Source organism: Asparagus officinalis, chromosome 4 (assembly GCF_001876935.1).
Source record: "Asparagus officinalis chromosome 4, Aspof.V1, whole genome shotgun sequence".
Taxonomy (NCBI): Eukaryota; Viridiplantae; Streptophyta; class Magnoliopsida; order Asparagales; family Asparagaceae; genus Asparagus; species Asparagus officinalis.
This window is the reverse complement of record NC_033797.1, coordinates 36,935,492-36,956,306: the sequence shown is the minus strand read 5'-3', so window position 1 is coordinate 36,956,306 and position 20,815 is coordinate 36,935,492. Positions and strand designations below refer to the sequence as shown.

Here is a 20,815-nt window from a genome sequence, read left to right as displayed (position 1 = left end):
AACATGTAAGCAAACATGTTACAAAAAGAATTTTCCAAATTGCATTTCCCATTTGTGAAAAATCATCATTTTGCAAAATAGTCCAAAACACGAAAATGGAAACATGTGAATTTTGACATTTTGGCTAAACCATGTTTTGAGACTTTGCACAATGATTATATAGACTTAATAAAGTATGTATATGATTATTGTTAAGTCCAAAAACTAAGAATATAATATTTTCACAAAATTGCATATTCTATGCAATGTTTTCGAAAACACAATACTAAATATGAAATATGTGATTTCATATTTATATACATGAAAACTCAAAACTATGTATGTATATATATAAAACTATATATATGCATAGAAACCAAAACTTGTGTATATATATATAACTATATATATATACGAAGAAACCAATAAATGTGTGTGTATAGATTTTGAGCTTAACGTACTTAACACACATAATATAAACCCTAAACTAAATTACCCAAGCTTGATCTTGATCTTCATTGAGCTCAACTTGGTACACGTTGCGGATGAAGCTAAACTTGGATCTTGAACTTGAATTGTACGATGCTTCACTCCACAATTCCGCCAACCTCCTCTTGATATGATCGTGTAGGCTTAATCCATTCATCCTCCAACAACGTTGTTTGTCTACAATACATAGGAATGCACAAACACTAGACAAACAACATTAGTAGTAAATTGTTTATAAATCATCATCAAAATAAGAAGGCCAATATTCTTAGGGTTACAAAAGGCTCTCTTGTGGTTATGAAAGGAAAGAAGATCAACAGCTTGTATGTTTTGCAGAGTTCTACCGTTATCGGTTCGGCTGTAGTTACATCATTGATATCAAGAGTTGATACTATCAGATTATGACATATGAGACTTGGCCATATGAGTGAGCGCGGATTGACCAAGTTGAGTAAGAAGGGCCTTTTATGTGGACAAAGTACAGGAAAATTGGGATTCTGTGAGCATTGCATCTTTGAGAAGTAGAAAAGAGTCAGCTTCAATATGACAATGTATCAGACTAAAGGTACTTTGGATTATATCCATTCAGATCTTTGGGAACATTCTCAAGTTGCCTCGAATGGTGATAGTTCGAGATATTTGTTGACCTTCAATAATGACTACTCCAGGAAGCTTTGAGTTTACTTTTTGAGACATAAAGATGAGGTGTTTGTGACTTTCAAACAGTGGATGTCTTTGATTGAGAAGTAGACTAGGAGACTGTTTAAGAGATTTAGAACGAATAATAGGCTTGAGTTTTATAAAGGAGAATTTAATGAGTTCTGCAAAAAGGAGGGAATCGTTAGACATCGTACGGTCCCTCGCACACCATAATAGAATGGAGTGGCAGAACGTATGAACAGAACCCTATTAGAGAAAGCTCGTTGTATGATGTTCAATGCAGGTTTAGACAAGGAATACTGGATGGAAGCAATGAATACGGCTTGTTACTTAGTGAATTGGTCATCATCTACTGCTATTAGTTGTAAAACTCCAAAGGAGGTTTGGTCCGGTCCTAGGGATTATTCTATTTGGTTACCCTGCATATGTGCATGTTAGTCAAGGGAAACTTGAGCCGCGAGCGAAGAAGTACATATTCCTAGGTTATGCATTGGGTGTCAAGGGTTTTAGGTTGTGGTGTCCTGATCTGAAGTCTCCTAAAATTATTATTAGCAGTGATGTTACTTTTGATGAATCTACTATGTTCCACCAGGAACGGTCATCGATTTTAGTTGTTGATAAGATACGCACTACATGACATAAGGTGGAGTTAGAAATTTGTGATTCAGCTCTTCAGCAGGATAAGAATTGCTAGAGATTGGTCTAGATGAAATATCCGACCACCACGAAGATATGTAGATACAGTAGCTTAAGCATTGTCGGTTGACAATTTTGTACCCTTCAGGTATTCAGGAGCTACTTCAGGTGATGACTTCGCTAATATTTATGGTCGTCATGCGGACAATTCCGTCGATTTGTTGAGGAGGCCTCTTTCAGTTAGCAAGTTCAAGACAAGCTTGGACTTGATCGATACGTGCCGCACTTAGATGCTTTGCGGGACTATTGGAGAAGGTGGAGTAAGTTAGCTTATTTTTGAGTGAGGAATCTTCTACGCATTTGAGTCAAGGTGGAGATTTGTTAGAGGTTGCCTCAAATACTCAAATCCATATTGCTTTGGGGGTTCCTTTTTAGGTTGGTTTGTTTTTTTATCAAGAGTCCTACTTACATTAGACATTGCACAACCAAATGTTAGGAATCTTGACCCCAAGATTAGTTTGTTTTGATGATAACAAATATTATATGTTGTGTGTATTATGTGCTAACATTTATTTTGTAGTATCAGAGTTATATCGACAATTATATTCAAAGAGATACTCAAGACATAGATGAGTTCAAGGCAAAATGAAGCAAAGAAGAAGATATACTTTATTGTCAAAATGTAATTTTATATTTTCTTTGCTTAGAAATTTGTACAAGCCTTGATCACTCACACACATGCACACATATAGTGTTAGAACACACTAACACATGCTTAGTGTGTTGGTTAACAATAGAAATCCCCTATGTTAGCCATTAGAGTTTATAGATATTGAGTGAGTTTTAAAACATTTTATTTACACCCCTTAGAAATTAGAATCTGGAAAAACTCAAAAGACCAAAGTTGTAGGTCTCTTCAAGAGCTTTCCAACAAATCTTAAATCACCTCATTCCAATATCGGATGAGAAAGTTACAGGCAAAATACTAACCAGATATAACAACCAGAAACAGAGAGTCTGAAAAATCTCTGTCTGGTCGACCAGATATGTACCTGGTCGACCAGAGGCTCCAGATTTGGACAGAAATTTTCCAGAAAGCATTTCTGGTCGACCAGGATTTCTATTGTTAACCAACACACTAAGCATGTGTTAGTGTGTTCTAACACTATATGTGTGCATGTGTGTGAGTGATCAAGGCTTGTACAAATTTCTAAGCAAAGAAAATATAAAATTACATTTTGACAATAAAGTATATCTTCTTCTTTGCTTCATTTTGCCTTGAACTCATCTATGTCTTGAGTATCTCTTTGAATATAATTGTCGATATAACTCTGATACTACAAAATAAATGTTAGCACATAATACACACAACATATAATATTTGTTATCATCAAAACAAACTAATCTTGGGGTCAAGATTCCTAACACCAAGCATATTATATTTATTTCTACTTGGATTCTTGTTGGATTTTAGGATATGTGGACTTCTATTCCTATTAGAACTCTTATTTCTTAGACAACAAGGAGTTAGGATCTTCAATGCTATATAAGAACAGTCTTTCAAACCAATTATAAGCATTAATTTTTGTGAAGCCTATTTGATATGTTGGGGAGAAACCCCTATGCCGAGATCCAACCAAATAGCCGAAAGAGATAAACCAACACACCAACAAGAGCACAAACACAATCAACACCAGATTTTACGTGGTTCAGCGAGATGCCTACGTCCACGGGGCAAGGAGGGGGGGAGTTTTCACTATTAGAAATCAAGGGGATACAACTAGGGTTACAAATCTTTCATAAACCCCCAACAAATCAACTCTTGATCTCGCCAATTGCTCCTAGAATAGAAGCCCAAAGAAAAATCCTTTCAACAGCTCAAAACACTTGCCTTACAAACCCTAGAATCGAGTTTGGATATTTATAGAAAACCCAAACGAAATGGGTCTGGAAAACAAACCTAGCCCAAAACCGACGGGAACGCCCAGAGCCTCCTGTGCACGAACGCGATCGACCGTCGCGGTCGACCGCCAATCTGTCTGCCTGAATCCTGCCATTTTTACAAATCTCCACATCGGCGAAGATTCTTCCAAACTGAGCCGACATCAACCAAACCAATGCCTCGCTTGTTCCAAACTGAAACGGACTCATGACAACGGACCCCATCCACAACATGTCGAGACCCAAACGAGAGTGTGAACACTCACCCCAAAATAACTGTGTCTACTCACCAAATCGGCTGCATCATAACTGACTGCCTACGTATCATCTCCAAGGAATCAAGCCTTCACGTAGTTTACCCAATGGCCTCCAAAGGCCCTTAATGCAAAAGAAGAGTCTTCAACTCTTCACCAATACTAACATCCAATGCGCGATTGATAGCATCACCAACGGCCCCATACTGAAACGATCTAAACACCTCCACTTGAGGTGAACCAATAGCCATATCCAAGCTATATCCACCAGCTGCACACGGATCTACCAACTCGTCATCTGCATCCTGAACAATCCGATCACCAAAATGTGTCACCTCAGCCGGAATCCCAACTAATGCAAAATGACCTGGAGTATGTGGAGTAAGCTCCACCCGATGTGGAGTAGCATCAACCTCCAACCGCTGCGGTATCCCTCTGATCTGTTCAATACTCTCTACCTACCAAGAGTCCAAAGTGACAAACCTGCTCAAACCAAACTCAGAAGCTCCCAACTGATAGCCGAATGAACTCCTGAATCCCAAATGCGCAATCGGATCCAATCTCACATCAACGATGTGACCAAGTGCTGGGTAGCCAAATATCCGACGCCAACCAAAATCTAAAGCAGCTCCACCAGATCTAACAACTCTACACGCAGCAGTCGGCAACCTCATAAGATAGCCTAATCGTGTCGAAGCCCGAATACCTGCTCGACAACCAACGCCGATCCTCCTCCAGAAAAGAACGGCCCACTAAATCCGCCATCTCATCATGTTGCCCCACTGTCTCCTCCCCTCTGAAGTGTCTCCAACTGCCATGAGCTCGGCACCAATGCAAGAAAGAACCCCTACTAGAACTAGTACGACGGGTAACCTTTCTGCCAATACACCTCCTCCAACTGTTGCAAACTACTAGGATTTCATACCAACGGGACTTGGTTGCAACCCATAAATGCCTAGTACAATCCCCAACATAGGAAATAAAATAATGATTACCTCCCAATGATGCATACATGGAAGGCCCCCCAATGCCTGACTGAACACCTCTAATAAGACCCCTCGATCGGTGGATAGAAGTGCTGAACTCCACCTCGGTCTCCTCGCTCATCCCAATGTGCTCACAGGACTTCAATCTGCAGGTCATATCACTCCTCAACAATCTGTGCATGACATAACCAATAATATATCCCGGCACCAAACAATGTCACAGTCTAGCCAAAGAAGTCGTCAGCACTCTATCAATCATCGTGCTCCCGAGCAGATAATACAAGTTACTCCTCCTGACGCCCTTCATCACAATCATGGACCCCAATGTGACCTTCAAGTGAGAATCCGTCAAGGTCACCCTATAGCCTGCTGCCTCTAATACCCCAAGTGAAATGGTGTTCTTCCTCAGTTGAGGAACAAACCTCACATCAACCAACTCCCGAACCATCCCGTCACTCGTCCTAATCTGAACGGTACCAATACCACCAACAGGGCATCTGTGATCATTACCCATAAGAACAGCATCCCCTCTTTCCAACTATTGAAAGCTGGAGAACTAATCCCTCCTAGGGCATATGTGGTAAGTAGCACCTGAATCCAACATCCACTCAGTGGAGTCGGCAACACCAACTGACGGAAGAGCTGTGCATGAATAGCCCGAAGAATCTAAATCTGAAATGTTACCACTAGCCTTGGCAACATTTACCTCTGAAACTTGAACAGCTTTCCCCTTATTCTTCACGGCTTGCAATTTTGGGCATTCAGCTTTCCAATGTCCATCTTCTCTACAAAAGGCACACTGATTCCTGCTAACTGCAGGATACCCCCCTCTAGACTGCGACCTCCTACCACGGTTTGGACTTCTAGCTCTTGCAACTAATACCCCCGCAACCGGCTCAATGGAAGTCTCATTGTCCTTCTTTCGAAGTTGATAGTTCACAAGGGCTGCGGAACCGGCTCAATGGAAGTCTCATTGTCCTTCTTTCGAAGTTGATAGTTCACAAGGGCTGCGGTGACCTCACTATACGAAAGAGATGCCTTCCCATTAATAAGAGTGAGGACGAATGTCTCATATTCCTCGTCGGGTAAGGAACTCAATAACAATAATGCCTTGTCTTCATCTTCAACTATAACATCCACATTTGCCAAATCTGCAAGTAGCTTCGTGTAGTGGTTCAAGTGATCACTAATGGATGTCCCCTTCTTCAATTGGAAACGATAAAGCCTCCTCTTCAAATGCAAATGATTTTTGACGCCAAATCTTCTTTGCCGAAGTTTCATTCATCACATCATATTTAAGGTCTTGGGTAAGGCAAGACCTAATCACACCACACGTCGTTCTATTCATTTTATTCCAAACCTTTTCATCCATGTTGTCCGGTTTCCCGTCCAACTCTAACGTATCTTCCAGATTTTGCGCATTTAGCGCATCCATGACTTCATATCGCCAAAGTCCAAAATTATTTGTGTCGTTGAACTTTTCTACATCTATTTTCATAGAATGTATATTCAAACTTTGGACGACTTTCACACTAGAAGAACCCTCCCCACTTTTATCTTTTTCGGCCATATATCTCAAAGCATCCAAACTATTGCGGAACAAATAGGAAATAGATCCAACTTAAAAAAGATAGAAACTTTACCATAAAGATCCAATCTTTATCACCAATCGAAGCTCTAGATGAACTTCCCAACTGATCTACACCTCCAAAAAGCCCAAGCGTTGCCCGGAGCTCTGATACCAATTGTTGGGGAGAAACCCCTATGCCGAGATCCAACCAAATAGCCGAAAGAGATAAACCAACACACCAACAAGAGCACAAACACAATCAACATCAGATTTTACGTGGTTCGGCGAGATGCCTACGTCCACGAGGCAAGGAGGGGGGAGTTTTCACTATTAGAAACCAATGGGATACAACTAGGGTTACAAATCTCTCATAAACTCTCAACAAATCAACTCTTGATCTCACCAATTGCTCCTAGAATAGAAGCCCAAAGAAAACTCCTTTCAACAGCTCAAAACACTTGCCTTACAAACCCTAGAATCGAGTTTGGGTATTTATAGAAAACCCAAACGAAACGGGTCTGAAAAACAGACCCAGCCCAAAACCGCTACGGCGGTTGACCGCGACGGTCGATCGCGATCCATCGCGGTCGATCGCCACGGTCGACCGTCACGGTCGACCGCCCACACTCCTCCAGCAGCAGCTCCAAATGTCCAGAGACTTCTGCGGTCGACCGCGACGGTCGACCGCCCACAGAACAGAAACTTCTGCGGTCGACTGCCGCGGTCGACCGCCACCAATCCTGACGCCCAGTAAGTCTCGTGCACGAATGCGGTTGACCGCCGCGGTCGACCGCCAATCTGTCTGCCTGAATCCTGCCATTTCTACATGATATTCTTCTCTTTTGTTTCTTTAGTTGAGAGTTGTATTAGACTTTTTGAGGGTGTGATTTAGGATTGAGAGGTCCAATTTGTATTCCTCACAATTAGTAAAGTTTTTCCCCTTCTTCGCACGTGGACGTAGGCTACAAGTCGAACCACGTATATCTGTGTTCGTGTGTTCTTGATATTTTAGTGGTCTCGTGTGATTGATATTAGCTTATCCAGGAGTTTGTCATAACAGTAGTATTATGAATACGCTATTCTAATTGTATTCATAGTGATTCCCCAAGTACATTGATTTAGAATTGGTACATGTGGCATTGTCTTTTTCCTCTCTATATAATTTCTATGAGGCCCCTCTATAGGATTTGTCTTCCGTGGATTTTGTGGAGGTGATCTAGTAAAATGTGGTTAAGTAAAGATAATTGAAGTTTTTTTAATTCTGAAAGTTGAATAATTTGAACGTGGTGGACTAGCTAATATTAATGGGACCTGCGATTCTTTTTTTAAAATGAAACTATGGGACCTGTAACTGATAAGCAAAAAAAAGGGTAGTCCGCGCGCATTGAGTTTATGATTGAGAAATTAATAACTTTGATACCGCTACGTCATAATAATCACCATACAATAGTTAAATCCTAACTCTTTCTTACAAAATTGAACAAGTTCTCTTTTCAAAATTTGTCACAAAAGAAAATGAGGAAGCTCGCTAGTCAAGTATTTAACTTAAAAAATTCCACTTATAACGGGCTATTCTCTTTTAGGTTAACTAGCATGTAATACCTGCTTTGTACGTAATACATATTAAATAACGATACGAGGCTAAACATTCCAACAACAATTTATTGGGATTTATATTACTTTTTCTCTCTCCAAGAATTGCATACTTGAACTAATAGATTAATTTTTTTTCTATAAATGGGAGGTGAACTCGATCATAGATCTGTTAACTTCCTCCAAATAAAAGCAATATATTCTTCTTTCTCAATTATCACCTGTAAAATCTTGTCGACTTTGAGACATCCTAGTTACTACAATCGAGAGACTAAGAGCATCACCAACAGCTTCCCCAAAATTTTCTTCAAAATGGAGAAACAAAAGTCATATTCTCCAAATTATTTTTGCTCCAACTCCAACAGCTTCCTCATTTTGAAAAATTGCATTTATTACAATAATAAAGCTCTCCCCAAAAATTTGGAGAATGCTGCAGATTTGGGGAAGGCTCCCTATTTTTTTCTCCTTCTTTCCTATTTTGGGGAATGAGATGGGGAATCTGTTAGACCAAAAAAAAGCTTTATATTCCCCAAAATTGAGTATTTCAAGAATATGGGGAAGCTGTTGGAGATACTCTAACTCCACTACCAAAATTCTCACTTCATCTATTTTTTTCCTTTTGATTATTTAGCACTTTCTTTTGTGCATTTGAGCATCCATATATAGTATACTTTTATGCAACTTTTGAGATCCAAGTGGAATGTTTATGGAAGTAAATGAGTCATGAAACAATTAATGCATAATTAATTAAGAGAATTTAATTTGTCTATGAGCGAAAATACATGAATGCTTTAATTATGGATTCATTTATCACTACTATTCATATTAAAATACATTATCAGTAAGTTGAGAAGGATAAATGTCATAAATTACTTTGTTAGTAGGATCTAATTATTATATTACAATAGTTTTTTATGGAAAAAAATATTAAGACACATCCAAACTAAACTAAAAATCCAGAAGCACAAGAAGAGAATATGTAAAAACACTGCTCTTTATCATACTACAGAATATTATGTAAAAATAGTGGTGGGTCTTCGAGCCACACCACAAAATCATTAATTTTATTTGCTCCCGAACTAACACATGGGTCGTTACATTCCTGGTTTGACGAACTATCTCAAAATATCATCCATTGACTCATGTGCAACATCGCTGAATATTATCTATAAAGTGTCTGAAAATTAGGTGCTACTCTGCTCCATTTTGGATATCTCTAATTACCACTTCCACATATTCTTTAAAAATTATCTTTCCACATCTAGTGTTAAGAGCAAATGTAATAACTTCCCATACCGCTTGGAATTTCGCATGCTCAGAATTATATCGTATTCAAACATTATAATAAGTACATTGCAATAATTAATAATATACATATTATGATAGTTTTATATGCTAGACTATGCACACTAAGAGGCTAACATATATATTAGTATTCCTCCCCACAAATTTTTTATATATCAGACACACATATTAATATATTATAATATTAGATTAGATATTTGATTTTTAATTAAATATTAAATTATTTTAAATTACGATATAATTTATAAATATAAATTATGATATTATTATCTTAAATATTAAAATTGTATATTTATTGTATAATACGTAATATCTAAAGTGAAATATTTATATTATTTAACATAAGATTAACATGGTTAAATTTTATGATATATATTAGTTCCATATGTTTATTGCAAGAATAATTATAGTGTAATAAATAGAATGAATTGATAGAATTTGAGGAATATTATTAAAGTTTATAATATATATTTAGTTTTTAATATTCGTTCTTATGTTTATTGCATGAATAATTATAGTATAATAAATAGGATAAATTGAATAAATTTCAAAACATTATTGAAAATTATCAAGTTTTGGAAGGGTAAAAGAGGCAATAAAAAAATTTTATAGCCCAATCCTCTTTTATAAATTGTATAGGTATAGATAGATTGCTTTGTTCCAACTACCAGCCAAATTTCATTTAGGTTAAACCCATTTAGGGTCTGTTTGTTTGCACAGAAGTAATTACGAAGTAGCTGAAGTAAAAGAAGTAGATGCTACTTCTACTACTTCCAAGCAAAAATGTGTGTTTGGTTCTCTGAAAAACTTATTTCCAATACTTCCTTAAACACTTATGTGGCGCCTACATGCCATCCTTACTTTCTAAATATTTTTTTAATCATCAATACTCAGAAGTAGCTCAGAAATAGTTGAAATGCATATTAATTAGAAAATAAATAATTTTTTATTAATATTTCCTTTATTAGTTACTTCTAACAATTTTTCATTGATAAAATTACTCTTAATTTTAATAATTATTTTGTAGTAATTTGTGATGGTCGTCAACCAGCTTTTCTTTAGGATGAAGAGAATAGCTTGTCTATTAATTCTTTGTCTAAATACCAATTGATGTTACGATCAAAGGAGCGAGAGAGGAGGGAAATTGGAGATTCATAGGAATTTATGGTCATCCGGAGTCTCATCATAGGCGAGAGGTAAACAATTATTTTGAAGCTATTCTTGCTCTCAAGTGACGAGGGGTCATAGCAGCATGAAACTGGTTGTAACATGCTAGATCAAATTAAAGAGCGTGACATGGCTTTGAAATTGTGGAAGCAACTTGTGTCAATTACTTCCTAGTAATATTTCCAAATATTATCTAAACAAAAAAAGTAAATGAAGAGGAAGAAGTTTTACTTCCATTACTTCTAAAAATATATGAAACAAAAAAAAAATATTATTTCCACTACTTCCTACTTCATAGTTTTGAAAGTTACATTTATAACATACTTCTTACTTCCAATACTTTTATTATCCAAACGAACCCTTACATTGAGTACATTAAACACGAAACTGTTTTTCTATTTGCATTGAGTTGTCAAAAACTGACCTTAATTAGTTTTTATAGCTCTAACATATATAAAGCATGGAAATGAACCCAAATTATCATTTCTGGACAGGAAGGATAAAAAAAGTATGAAAATGAGTATCCAATAAGTATCCAAAGTAATTTCATGATAAAAGGGTTAGAATATAAAAATATGAACATCAACTCTCACCATAATTTTAGAGTTTTTTGTAATGGTTCAAAGGATCTAATTCATATGGTATCAAATCAATATATGTACAAATCCCACCGATCACAAATTTAAAACAGTTTTTTCTTTTAAATTGACACAGCTACGTAAGTTTAGGATTTCGGCCCATAAAAAGGATGCTCAACTTGCAGGGTATATGTTAGAATATAAATATAAATCTCAACTCTCACTATAACTTTAGAGTTTGGGTCTAATTGTCAGAGTGACTTAATTTAAGAAAAAAATGTTCCTATTGGATAATCTCATCATTTGTCAAACCTAATTCGAGACATATTGATTATACAAATTGGTTGCATCTTAAGATCCCTATCAACTTAGGACACGCCCATAACATACTTGTTGGGGTTTGTAGTCTCCCTACCTACTACAATATGCGTAATTTCGAAATCAACCCATAATCAACAAGATAGAAAATGACCACAATCAAGAAGAAAGAACACCGAGATTTGCGTGGTTTGGTCAACCAATTTCGACCTACATTCAAGGAGCAACAATATGAGAAATTCACTATATATCAGGGAGAACTAAAAGAGGAACCACTTGACTCTCATCTCAGAGTCTTTCAACCTCACATACATAATCAACTCTCATATTCTTTTCAAAAACCGCTCCTTACAATCTTTTGAATGGACAAAGACTGTGAAACCCTCTCCTAATATTACAATCTTTTGCACGGACAAAAACTATGAAACCATCGTCTCTCGCACAATATTTTTGAATCAGGCTACGCCCTCTGCTAACCTTAGATTACAAGAATATTGGCTCTCTCCCTTCTCCTTGGTTTTTATCTCTAACAATAGAAGAATATATATAGGAAAACAAAACCCTATCTCTAGCCTAACTTTCTAATTAGAATATGATTCAAACTCCTAATTATAATGAGGCTCAATCTCCTAATCATGATAAATCTCTAATCCTATTTATTTCTCATGAAGTTATACAAAGAATCAAATACACAATCCCAACAAACATTCTTTTGCAAACATAATAAAAATATAATGATGGGTGATATGTATATAATTGAGAGAGAGAGAGAGAGAGAGAGAGAGAGAGAGAGTCGGCAAACCAAATCATTCATATTCAATGAGAATACAAAGGAACACGAACGTGCACGTCAAGGAAAGCAGCCTGAAATGGCCTAAGTCAGGCCCAGGGAGAGCGGGTTGTCGGTTGATGAACGCTTTCATCACAAAAATCATGGAAAAAACGTTGAAAAAGTTAATTGCTCGTACAAAGTTCTACTAGCAACCCCAACTACTGATCCCTGCTCATAAATTGATTAGATTTGGTTTTTTTTTGGAATAGAAACTATCTCTGTGGATTACTAGCTTAGATGAGTGTAGACATGTTCAATTGACATTCATTATTATATGACACTTAGTTGGTTTGGAGCATTTTTGTGCATAGATTGCATCTAAGATTTGGTTGAGTTTCATTTTAAATTTGATTTTTCATTTTGTTCCCCTTCACTATTATACCCACTCATGCGCGTGGACATCTCTTATCTTCTATGTAGGGCTGTCAAAAAGCCCGCCGGCCCGGGCCGGGCCCGGACCTGGCGTGGCGACCGCCGGCGAGCCCGGGCGCCAGCCCTGGTACAGTGGGCCAGGTCAGGCAAAAAAGAGAAAATGAACAAAAGAATAAAAAATAAACTAGTCGCGGGCGCCGCGGAGCCGAGCCGCCCGCGACCACAACGGTCACCCAGGAGGTGACAGGCGTTCGGGCAGAACTCCGGGGCGCTGCGCCCCGGGTGGGTCGACCTAGCCCGACCCATCGCTAACGGTCACTAGAGGTGACTGTTTGGCGAAAAGGCCGGCCCGGGCCGGCCCGGTCAACACAACCATATTGGCCATTTTGACCATTTTGCCCCTAAAAACGGTTAAAACGGCTATTTTATGAGGGTTTTTTTATCATTTGACTAGGAGGTTGACTGATCATTTGACTAGGAGGTTGACTCTATAAATAGATGAGGTTTTTTACTTCTTCTCTTCACACCAAAACTCATCTACTTCTCTCTAATACTCTCTTATACAATCTTATACTCTCTAATAATCTCTTATACTTTCTAATCCTTCTATCAAATGACTTTCGAATCTGATTATGAAGAGCAAAACATATCTCCTACCGATGTTGAAATGAGTCCTCCTACAACAACTACTCCTACCGATTCTATCGGTGTTAATCCTGAATCCAGTGGCGATGAATCTATACCAAGAGCTCCTAAAAGGCCGAGATTCGATGTGTGGAATTTTTTTGAGAAGATAGACATCACCAAGGATTAACACGGTAGGATCCTCACCTAGAAGGCTAAATATACGTTGAGTGGCACCAACCATCTCAAACGCCATATAGAAAAATACAAAAAAGCCAGAATACTCAAGGTGATATCCGACAATCTATGATTTCCCAATCCTCCTCTTCTGGTAGTCTCGGTAGTTAGAATTATGATGCTGCCCAAGGCAGAAAATGCGTAATCAGGTTTATCATTCTTAAAAACATTCCTTTTAAATTAGTAGAAGATGATGAATTTGAAGATATGTTTAGAGATGGTTTTTATCCCGCATTTATAAAATTTTCTCGTCAAACCTGTCAATGTGATATTTTAAAACATTATCAGGAGGAACAAAAAATAATAATTTCTTATTTTAAAAATTTAAACTATAAATTTTCTTTAACTTCTAATATTTGGACATCTAGAGCACAAACTGGTTATTTATGTATCACAACACACTGGATTGATAAAAATTAGCAAATGTTTAAAAGAGTTATTTTCTTTATTGCAATTAAAAAGTCACATACTGGTATTAATATTACAAATTTAATAATTAAAGAACTTATGAAACTAAAAATTGATTAAAGAATATTTTCTCTTTCACTAGATAATGCAAGTAATAACAATGTAGCTGTTGATTTTATCAAAACAACGCTATCATTATCATGTCATGGTGATCTTTTTTATATTAGATATATCTGTCATATTTTAAATTTAATTATTCAAAGTGCATTTACTAAAATTAAACCCATGATAGAAAAGGTTAGAACAGTTACCAATATGCATAATGCTTTTGAACAAAGAATTAAAAGATGGAAACAATTTTGCAAAAGGAAAAAATTATAAGCCCAGACTAATTCCAAAAGATGTTGACCATAGGTGGAATTCCACATATGCAATGTTAAGTGTGGCAATAGAATATAAAGAAATTATAAATAATTTTATAAATTATTATGCTTCTAGTTCTAGCTCTGGTGGCACTTATGGAATAACTGAAAATGAATGGACAATTATATGTAATTTAAATGAGATGTTATAATTTTTTATGATGCTACAATGTTATTATCTAGTTGTTATTATCTAACTATTACTTTAGCTGCTTTACAAATTTTAAATATTCAAAACAATTTAACAAATATCGTATGAATGATACTTTTGGATCTATAATTTTTTAAATGGAGAGCAAATTTAATAAGTATTTTAGGTCTATTCCTCATATTTTTAGTTTGGGGGTTCTTATTGATCCATGTTTGAAGGATATTGGCCTTCGAAGTTTTTGGGGGTTCTTATTGATCCATGTTTGAAGGATATTGGCCTTCGAAGTTTGTTACAATCATTGTATGGTAGACAGATTATAGACTTAGAATATTGGCCTTCGAAGTTTGTTACAATCATTGTATGGTAGACAGATTATAGACTTAGATGATGGATCCACTCTTATTGCTACTTCTCATCATTTAGCTATATGATGAGTATGCAGCTAGACATGGTGTAGCTGCACAACAGTCTACAGCTTCGGCACCTTCGAGCTTATGCCGAGGTAAAAGTGTAAGTTTTGATAGGTATGCAATGGTAGCTGAGATAACTGGTGGATCTGGACTTGGGTCATCATTAGAGGTTTCTGAAATAGATGAATATTTATCTGCTTCTTTAGTTAAATGTCAAGGAAATGCTTTAGATATTTTGCAATGGTGGAGAGTATACGGATCAGTTTTATATCTTATACTTTCCACCATGGTTCGTGACTTACTAACAGTGCTGGTTTCGACGGTAGCTTCAGAATCCGTTTTCAGCACAGCAGGACGTTTGATCGGCGATCACAGGACATGCTTAGATCCGTATACTATACAAGAGATGATGTGCTTACAAGATTGGTGGAGGTACGAGAAGCGAACGCAACCGGGCCCGGTTCAGGCTCCGGTTTTGCCTGGCCCGGGCCCGGTTTTACGGGCCGAGTCGGGCCGGCCCGGATGGACAGGCCTACTTCTATGGAGAATTCCATTTATTAGAGGGTTACAAATACAAAATCATTTGTCGTCATTGATGTTTAGGATTGCCTAGTATAAATTATTTGTTGGAAAATCTTCTTATGTGGCATTAATTAAATGGGTATAGAGTTTAAATATATACTCTTTCTTATTCCTTTTAAATTGTTAATTCTCGGGCCGGTATGTAAATTAGAAGTCTCCTAGCTCAATACAAGATTGTTATACAATAAACGTATTTTGCATTAACTTTTGGGAATTTCTTATTTGGTATTAATGTGACATTAAATCAAGTCAATAGTGTGATAAACACATGTATGCAAATTCAGTGGATAATGCATATGTAATTATGGATAAGCTCATGAGTAATCATTGGCTTGACCATGCTTCAACACACTTAACTATGGAGTTCTTTTGAGCTTATGCACTATCATAAATGTTTAACCATCATCATAATTAAAATCTAAGATTTATTATTTAAGCATATTAACAGTTCCTCTTATAACTCATATGTTGAACTATTAGCCTTTTTCAATTGTATTTAATTATATATTACACAAATATATGTCTTGATTTGCTACATGTTTGTTTGTGTCACTATTGTTTAACTTTTGACAAATAAAATAATACTTTCATATGGGACATAAAATAAGTATGAAAATATACAACTTTTGTTGTAGTGTATGATTAATTCCAAATTTGTGATATAAAAGTGGGAAAATTTGGCACATTTTTTCTATGATTTTCTTAGTTAATCATATCGGTACTGTGTAGCACCCACATTCCGTTAAAAAACTTGGAACTCATTTACCTATTATGGGCATTGTTATATTTACTAGGAATGTCTTTTAAGCATCAAATTAAATAATGGAACTTAATCTTAAATGGACACTGAATAATAGGAAAGAGATCCATACTTTTTTTAAATTAATCAAAGACAGAGTTTTCTGTCCATAAGCAATCATGTACAACTTATTGCTGGATAGTGCTTGGCCTATGTGTATATGGAACCATTATCATGAAATAGAATAATATCTTAAAAGCTAAGGTTTAAGCATATCAAATTGCCTCCATCATCACCTTCATATGTTTTCATTTTCATTTTTATTTATTTATTTATTTGAAGCAAAAACAAGGGACTGATTCACCTTCATTTGTTGTTATTTGAATTATGTCAAACCTCCTTAGTTCACAAGGTTTTCTTTTATGAGATTTTACATACCACTGTATGATCTCCATAATGCGTCGGTTGCTAGAGATCTAAAAAGCAAGTAGAAGATGAGAAGATATTAGTTTACGTATGAAAATTTTCAATTGATCGTCAGAGTTTATTCTAAAGTTAAAGCGTACCTAATGTAATTTTTCTGGTGAATGCAAGTACTCAATTTCTATTGTTTCTATTGTCATATGGAGCGAATTTCATGAACACTCTTTTCTTTAGGGTTAATTACAGAGAACTCCCATGAATTTTTGGGATCAACATTTTTCATTAGACTACACCTCCTTGAACTTTAGGAATATTGCACCTAATCCCATGAAATTTTATATTTCACGAAGTCTTACCTAGAAGATTATATTTTAATCTTCATATTAGCATTACCATCTCTAATATGTCACTGGGAAAAAAAGGATAATTTTTTTTCTTAGTTTCCCCCAAAAAGCCTTTTATTAAAAAAGAACAAATAGATAATTTTGAAATTAAGAAATTATTTTTTATCTTTTTTGGTATATGTTTGTCGCATGAGACGTTAGAATAGAGGGTGCTAATTTGGAAATTAAATGACAAATTTTTATGTGAAATTTAGTGAAACAAAATAATTTATAAAAAATATTATGTGTAGCAACTTCTAAGGTTCAGACATGTTTAGTGTAATATAAAAAGTTGATGGAGTTTTACTTCAACTTCCCAAAAGTTCATAAAAGTTTTCTTTAATTAACCCAATGTTTTATGATATATTGCTTCACTTGTTACAATAAGAACTTTAAAAAGAGAATTCTCAATCTCGAGAAGCTCCTAGGAATAATAAATTGGTAAAATTAGTTGCTTGGAATTCACAATTTATTGGATAATGGCGAAAGTCGCCTTCTCTAGTCATTTATATATTTATATTTATACGCAATTTTTTCTAGATATATGACTATTTAAATAAAATAATATTATGTCAATAAAATTTGAGAAATTTTACTTTTTTTTGCTAGTTATACCAAGATTTCTGTTCCATTTTTTATTTTTTTAAAGAAATAGAAACTGTATGAGAAATTTAACTTTTTTCCTAATCAAAATCGCTCCTATATGAAACGCAGCAGAATGCTCGTACGCTCTGTAATGGGCTGGGCCGGCCCAATATGCAATGGGTTTATAAATGTCAAAAGTCAAGCTTCCAAATACTTGGGCCGTTGACTTTAATTGTTGTCAAACCATCACATGTTTTTATGACGAAAAATCAGCAAGACGCAACTTTGATTCTTTATTCTTTCGTTTAAAAAGAAGATCATTCATCTAACAAGAATCTAATCTCTTGCACGTCGTCTAACTAATTCCAAAGTATGTAACTAGAATAATAACACTTGTTGATCGTCAACATCAATGATTAGTGTGGCTCTTCCATAAGTAATGGATAAGGAATCCACAAGTTATTGGGATAAAGTTCCGGTCACCGTCTTCTGAAAGTTTCTCTAGCTTTCAAGACCACTTTATTATTATTTTTTTAAAATCATAGAATAAATATAAAAGCTCTTAAATATCAAATAACGACTATGCAAATGGGGTTGAGGGAGCTCCATTATCCCATAGGCCCAATAGTGACTGGATCCCGCGTTTCAGGATCGGATGTATGAAAACAGACCGCAAAGGTGAATCCAAATCCAAAAAGTAAACGTTCGGAAACTATGATGTTTCCTCCATTTCTTATTGTACTTTACCATAATAAAATATCATGCATTTTTGGATAAAAATATTCTATATAAATGCAACCTTATGGTTTGTGGAAGACTATTTTACATGAAAAATGTGTAAACATTGTGGACTAAAATTACATCTCGATTAGTAGGAGCTCCAGGAGGTTGGGCATGTCAAGGGGAACCTCCCATATGTTGGCAGGATTGTACGGAGCAACGACCCTGAAGCAAAAATTAACTTAATATTCGTATATGATATATAAGCATACTTTTATATTTTATGCGCTGTAGACGAAAACCTCTATGTTATAAATATATGTATGCAACATCATGTTACTTTATTGTAGCCAAAACTCATACGTTATAAGGATGTTAGGAAGGAGATTAAAATGTAAGAGAACGATTCAAAATATTTGTTGTTTATTCGTAGAATCTTAATCTGGTTGTACTCTGAGAACAATCATTTTGACTGCCCAACATTCATTAAGCATTTCATGTTCCTGTAATTGTTTTTTCCGTTTATCATACTTTCCATTTGTAGATCACGGGTTATGTTCTTCCGCTACATTTACTAATGTCGAAAATTCATTGAAAATCCTGCCACCCAAATCCAAAAGTGATTCCGGTTCGGATATGAAAGATAGCTATTTGGTTCTTGGTCTGCTGTCGCCTTGGCTTTGAACGTTGGAAGGCAACAAAAATTTCCGGGTCTAATTGGACCCTTTCGGGTTTCAACGGGTCGGGTCCGATGCGGATCCAGATCTACGTAACATAACCGAATCCACAATCAATAGATGGCCACCGTTTACCGACTCGTCACGGTCGACCAATTATCCCGAATTCAAGGATAGAAACCTAATTCCACACAAACTAAATTCACCCACTTTGAACCCTCATGCAAAGTGGGCCCCGCAGAAGGAAGAAACCCTGGATTTAAAATAAAACCCAAAGACGAGATCTCTTCTTATTCGCCCAGTGTCTCGACCCTCTCTCTTGTCGACCAAGTCTACTGTTAACCACGAGGGTATGCGCTCCTCTCTCTCTCTCTCTCTTCCTCAAGTATTTATTAATTTTTTGATTTTAGAAGTATTTTTATGAGAAACATAGATGGATATGGGGAGTTTTAATCGAAAAAATTTCTGGGTATTTTCTGGTTTTGGTGTCTGATGTAGTTTGTCGGTGGACTTGATGTTGAACAACATCCGTTTGATGCTTGTTTGAGCCTTTGGGAATGAGGATTTTTGTGATAAATTGATGGTAGTTTAGTTTTATATTGTTGGGGGTAATGCAAAAATTGTTGACGCAGTTGAGGGGTTGAGGTATCAGCGTTGTTGCAGCTGGTTTTTGTTTTGGTAATTTATTTCCATTAAAGATACCGGTAGGTGTTTGTAGAGAGTAGGAGACTCAAACTTAAGCTTCATTGTTTGAGTTTCAATGGTTGAAAGAATTGCTAATATCGCATAACCATCACTAGAAGCAAATTTGCATGTTTAATTGCCATAGTGTCATCACTAAGATGTGGGTATGGAGTATGTTAGATTCTTTTAGTAAATTTTTTAATAAATAAAACACATGTTTATGACAAAAGGTTTATAGGGAGTAAAATTGGATGATGGAGCCTAAGTTCATCATGGTATAATTAACTAAAAGACAAGGGCAAATGTACCAATAATGAACCTGCACAGATGCACTGATGAATGGGTATTACTTAAAGAGTCATCAGCTCAGTTCACGTAATTACATTACCCCACCACTGCATTAGAGGTCTTGAACACACATTTAAAATTTAGACTTGATCTAGAATCATCCTCTTTAAGTTTCTGAGATATTGCTGCAATGTTCTTTCTTATGACCAAACTACAAATTTACACTCACACAAGAAAATATTGAAGTGAATGTCCATTTGCATTGTATATCCAATAGGCGCTGAGAGAACTAATTTCACTTTACGGAAATATCTAGAGAGCAAAATAAAATATGCAGAAACCTGCGTTATAACTTTGTGTCATGTATATATTCACTCAATCAATAGCAACTGAGTGGGGATTCCTTAAAGCAATTAGTGTAAGAGGTTTGAGTGTACTACCTGTCCTGTCTTTCGGTCAATTATCTTTGTTAAGAAAAGTGACAATTCTACTACTGCTGCTTTCGAAAAATACCGTATTGTAAGAATTCGTTATCAATCAGAGACAAGTCAACAAAAAGTCAGCCAAAAAGCCAGGAGCGGTCAAGCAAACAGGGCAAACTACGGAGTGAAGAAAAATACAGGGCGTAGCATAGGGGCCCTTAAAAATAGGCTTGAAAGCACCTTTACTCGTAAGATTGCTGAACGCAAGCATCGTCACTACCAGGTTGCTGAACGCAAGCATCGTCACATAACTTAGACTGCGTGGACCATCCATCTAAGGCCACTTATTGTCGTTGAGCTTACGACTCTCGTAGGCTATG

General features: G+C 36.1%; 1 protein-coding gene across 2 annotated transcripts in view; it reads left to right on the top strand.

Moving 5' to 3' along the window:
• LOC109837203 overlaps positions 19,312-20,815 on the top strand; it is a 16,442-nt gene continuing 14,938 nt past the window's right edge. For both annotated transcript variants that reach the window (XM_020405339.1, XM_020405340.1), the window contains exon 1: positions 19,312-19,391. The gene's annotated coding sequence lies outside the window, so the exon portion shown is untranslated. The remainder of the gene's footprint in view (positions 19,392-20,815) is intronic.